The following is a 5,856-nucleotide window of genomic DNA, read 5'->3' as shown; positions in this document are numbered from 1 at the left end:
GCACTTTAGACACAAGAAGATTTCAAGGTAAAAGGAAAAAGAAAAAATTATAGCTAAATATTTGTGATTATAGGTTCTTTGACTGGATTTTTGGAGACAAAGTTTTGTATTAGCGTTGGTCCTCATTAACATAGTTGTTGGATTTTCGTGGCAACCAAATGAAAAGGGGAAGTTTAATGGACTCGCTTGAATAAGTAAACAGCATGATAGAAAATAGTGGCAAATAATATTTAATGAATTATTTTGAACAATTACTTTGTGAGAACAAAGAAGGAAAGATATAATTCAAAATCACTTGACGTTATTAAAAGTATGAAAATGGAGTAGTGAGGAGATTGAGAGAAAACAGAGAGGACTGTTTTCTCTCCAGTGGAGGAATAAGTTCTTGATCTTGTTTCTTCCATTCTGTCTTCACAAGCTATCAAGTGTGACTCAGGACTGGAGTATCCAGTTCAGACAAAGAGCACTCGCAGAAGAAAATATTTGCAGAAGATATAGGTGATTTATAACCTTAGACAATCTTTTTAAATCTAGTCAAAATCCTTCCCTACCCCAAACTGCCCTCTTTGAACAGTTTGTTTGCTTTTCCAAAGACTGCCCTTCATTAACTGCTTAAAATTTTGAGAGGTCATATTCATACTCTCTAGACATTGCTGTTTGGTTGTCATTTTTGTGTGTTTTTGTTTGTTGTTTTTTTTTAACTGAATTTCAAAGGTTGTGCAAGTGTTTTACAATTAAATATGTCCATCAAATTGTGTAATGCTCCTGGATCAGAATCACTCCTTCTATCAATGTCAACCAACTCTTTCTCCAAGATTGAGTTCAGATTTAGCACTTCCTTCATTACATATGTACATTGAGTATACTAGCTGTACTTGCCCCTTGTTCCATTTTTCATTTATTCTATTTTTTTACTATTGTTCCTCTCTGGTTTCAATTTCCTGATAGTCATTCTGTTAAAGTGCCTGTTAATACTTTGAAAAGTTTATATACATTCCATGGAGTTTCACTCCCACATATACTTGAACTGATGTCAGCTTATATTTCCATAATTCATTCATCTGCAATAGCAATTTGCAGACTGGAGATGTGAAGCACTTAGACATGATTTTATTCGCGTTCATTTGGAAGATTAATCTTTAGTCAACAAGAAAATTTAAAAATGGCTTAGAATTTATTTCTAACTACCAGTTATTATAAATGGCTTTGTACAATGGTGTATGATTATTTTATTTTACATAGGATAATTTTTTCTACTACCTATAAGTTTTGGAAAAAGAAGAAAACTAAAATTTAAAACTTAGAGGAATATGACAGAAATAAAAGACAGATTTTATTTTTGTCACATCTCTCATCAGTACCCATATTCAAAACTTAAAGTCATATTTCTTACTATGTTAGACAGATAGGGAAAATATAAAACAACACATGATAAGGCAACTATTAGTCACTTTTTAAAATGTACTTTCTTATGTGATAAAAATTTACTTTATTAGCTAATATTTGGGTTTGAAATATGGGAGGCTGATCTATTTAACACATTTCTGGAAGGCACCTACTGAACAACACAAATGGTGGGGAGTACTATTTCTACATTTTGATGAATGGTTGAACTTGTTTGCTATTGGTGCTGGGTACGTAAATCAACTCTATTGTAACTAGCTCCCTACACTTGAAAACCTTGTAATGTCACTATCATCTACTTGTAAAGTGTTATTTTGGCAAATGTGATTTTAAATAGTTTATTTGAAAATGAATATACTTTCAGGAGATTAAATATAGGTTATCTTTGGTTTGAGAATGACAACATTTTTTTATACTACAGAACCTAGTTTTACTGAAGTACCAGTGTTTTGAAGCACTAAGGATATTATCAATTAATGTTTTTCTAAATTATATTTGACCTCTAGTATTCCTAGCTTGGTAGGCCACTTATGGATCTAACATTACAGAAACTATTTTTTGGCTGCACTGAAATCTTTCATTAATCATTAGGAGAGGGGTATTAAAAATAATCTTGTTCATTTGTAATTTTGTTCACTCATATGGTCTGGTCATCTGTAAATTGAAAGTTTGAATTACAGTACTTTCTCTCTGATTTTGTGGTCTCATCTTTCATTTTAACTTGCCTTCCATTTCACAATTAAATTCTGCTACTTCTTGTAAGGAATTGGGGTCCTGAAATATTATAGGAAATGAGAAATTGAGATGTCTTCAATTATTTTCTGTTGGCATGTTGCATGGGCCTATGTGAGAAGTCTTGCCCTTGTTTTCTGATGATACAGATAACTGGGAACTGGTATCCTCGGATCCGTGGGTCCTTCAAAAGAATAATAGCTTTTAGACATCATATCAGCAAAATTTGGGTATAATCAGTAAGAACGTTTCAGAAATATGGAGAAAAACACTTTGGGACCAGCGAGTTAAAACAATAAACAGAGCATCAGAGTAAAATCCGTTATAGATTAGCAGAAAACAATACTGTTATTTTACCATGTGAATTCAGAAGATCACGAACACTTAGAACGTATCACAAGTTTATACCGATGATATTGCATTAATACTTTTTATATTCTAATATATATCCTAAACCTAATTATTTATATTCCATTCTATTTATTGGAATAAATGTCAATATATTTGTCAAATTATCAATTCTAGTAAGATTCACTGTGTGAAATTTAAAATCAGCACATATTTTATATTTATAAATATAAAATATATAAGTATATATAATATAAAAATTGTTTTGCATTGTTGTGTTGTGGTTAGGGAATCAAAGGCAACTCTGTTTTAAAGTATTATTCCATTATCTCTACCTCAGTGTTTGGTAGAGTTAGACTTCAAGCTTTACCATTTGTAGATTTACAGCCTAGAGGCAAGAGGAAACACTGTGATTAAAACATTACCAATTTAAGGCCTAATATCGAGGAGAAACATATGGACTTTTCCAGGAGCTATGGAAATATTTGGTGATAGAGAGTCAGTAGTGTAAGTTCCTGCTTGGTTGGATGATAGACAGGCCAGGACAGTAGGTAATCATGCGTATGAAAATTTTTTCACCTTCTTGGCTTTAGCTACTTTTGAAATGATAGGTATAATAAACAATTATATTTTGATAAAATCCCTTCTAGTCTGAACAGTTATGACTGAACTGTTAATCTCTCTATGATCCCTTGTAACTAAGATTAGTTTTGTTCCAGTAAGACAATCTATGCTGTCAGCGTAAGATATTCTGGTTGGTCTGTTCCTACAAGGAAGAAGGGTAAAAGGTTCAGGTAGACATTTGTCCCAGCAAGACCTCATTTGGGAAATTTTAAGCTGCGGAAGTTTAGAAGTAGCTCTCAAGCAAGGCTTACTTTGAACCCATTAGCTCTACAAAGCTAACTCAGTTGATAAATAAGTACTTGAAAAGCCATCACCTTTGGTCTTAGCTTTAAAGGCTTCAAAGTATGATCAAATTTAAAATGAAAACGACAAAATAGTCATTGACAAAAAAATTGTAAATATGAGCAATCGACCAAATGATATAAGCTTTTCCACTATACACAGAATTTTAGAGAAACAAGATCAATCGCATTTTAAGGAACAATAAGGGTTCCTTGTTACAAATAGGCAACCATGGATATATGCCTGTATAAAGATTGCATCATTAAGTACTTAAATTTAGAGGGTACTACATGCTTCAGCAGCAGGTCTACCCAAATTACAATACCACAGAGATTAACATGGCACTTGCACAAGGATGATATGAAAATTTGTGAAGTATTCCATATTTTTCATTCTTCTGATGCAAGAAATATAAAAACAGTTATTAAAAAGTTGATTACAAAAATACAAGTGTAACAATACATGCAATTCATAGAATTAAAGGTTAGTTTTACATCAGTGTATTAAATCTTCACCTTAGAAAGGCCTTTACATAGCATAATCTTTACAAAACTTGAAATTAGATAACATTGTCATGTTATCCCAAAGAAATAAAATAATATAAGGACCTAGGAAAAAAAGGAATCTTAAACTTCTTCTATATGGAATGCAATCTGAAAGGACACATTTATTAATGAAACTATACATTATATAAAAATGTAGAATTCAAAGTATTATATATAGGAGCGAATGAAATAGATTATGGATATTGTACAAACATAGATATACTTTTTTCCTAAAAGCACCAGGAACATCTTTAGTTTCTATACTATTCATTTCAACAGATAAGTTAAAATTATTTCTGATTAAAAAATCACAAACTCTGCAGAAATCATTATAGATGTATACAAAAAATTTTTGAATATATTTTGACATCAGAGTCAGGCAATTCACTTGGAAGAATACCATGGAATCCATGAATTTTTAAAGTAAGATATTGCTGTTGCTTTGTATTGTGAAAAAAATGGTAGGGCCACAAAGGATGGACTGGCATTTTTGAAATTTAATAAACTTAACCAAAACATTACGACTTATGAAAACAATTTGTACAGCCTTCCACAACTTCAAAGAGGTAGTGATACATACTTATCCTTTTGGCAATATTAAATGCAGTTTCTTCCAAGCTGTTCTTCAAACTTGGTTTGATATAATGGTTCAACAGAGTACCTATTCTATTTCTATTCCCAGCAGCAACATGCAAGGCGGACAAGAGGCCTTTAGTTTGGGGATTGGTATCTTCCACTCTGGTATTATTCCACATATAAGCGCTGTGCAGGGGTGTCAGCCATTTAGAGTTATTGCATGAATATCTGCCTTGAGCTACCAACTCATGGACAATGTCTAAATGTCCACTCTAGGCTTCCATATGAAGAGGGGTATACTCATACTCATCCCTAGTATTCATTTGGGTGGCCTTTTTGGAAAGTAGTCTTCACACCATAGTAAGCGGATTAATTTTGGCATCCCAAAGAAGAAATTTGCTTGGATCCTACTCCATTTTTTTCTTGAAATTGATACAATTCCTCACTCTTTCATCTTGTTCCTTGTCTGAACATGAGGACCTTTGGTGTCTTCATGTGCAACTTATTCTAGGAATGAGAAAATAGGAAACAATGCCTTCTTTGTAAATGATTTGGGAAATATCATGTTATAGTGTAAGAGAACTCACTATTCAACATATGGGCTTTAAGAGTTTTCCAGTAGCTTTCTAATGTTGGTATCCAACATTAGAAAAAATGTATAATGCAGTAGTAAAATAGAAGTCCTTGGTATGACTACCTAAATTCTTGTTTTTTTAAAGACACTTGTTTTCATCTAAAAATAGTCCTGTCTATTGCCTTCAATTGATTTTGATGATTGAAGATGCTTAATGAGAAGTCAAAATGTATTAGTAGTCCTTTACTATCAATGAAATTTCACTTTTTCTTCTTGGAAAATATAATGATCAAAGCAATAGTTCAGAATCAGCAAGCAATAGTTCAGAATCATGCTTCAAGTGCAAGTGAATCACCAGTAAGTAATCCTTGATTCCATTTTCCACAAAGTTTTGTCACAGATACAATCTCCCTGCCTTCTGTAGCTGCTTTCCTAGCCTGGACCTATTCCTTCATTGTACAGGAAAAGTGTGATTCAACTGATTTCAGTCAGATCTGTTAGTAGAATTATCAAGTATTTAGATCCTTTTTTAAAATTAGTTGTAGGGCCTGAACTCTGGGCCTGGGCACTGTCCTTTAGCTCTTCAAATCAAGGTAAGCGCTCTATAACTTGAGCCACAGAACAACTTCTGGATTTTTCTGTTTATGTGGTGCTGTTCTGGGAAATGGCAGAGCAGAAAGTGAAATGATGCAACTAAAAATATAGAAGCAAAATAAATTAGGATAATTATGGAGCAACCATATTGTCTATGAGAACCATGAAAGAGAAAGC

The 5,856-nt window shown here is 32.6% G+C and overlaps 1 pseudogene; it reads left to right on the top strand.

Annotated features, from left to right (window-relative positions):
* The first annotated feature begins 3,680 nt into the window (after positions 1-3,680).
* Positions 3,681-3,780, top strand: LOC138841280 (U6 spliceosomal RNA; annotated as a pseudogene).
* The last annotated feature ends 2,076 nt before the right edge of the window (positions 3,781-5,856 follow it).

Source organism: Dipodomys merriami, unplaced genomic scaffold (assembly GCF_024711535.1).
Source record: "Dipodomys merriami isolate MVZ:Mamm:240054 unplaced genomic scaffold, mDipMer1.0.p SCAF_311, whole genome shotgun sequence".
Taxonomy (NCBI): domain Eukaryota; kingdom Metazoa; phylum Chordata; class Mammalia; order Rodentia; family Heteromyidae; genus Dipodomys; species Dipodomys merriami.
The sequence above is the reverse complement of the archived record's forward strand: the minus strand, read 5'-3'. Positions and strand labels throughout refer to the sequence as shown.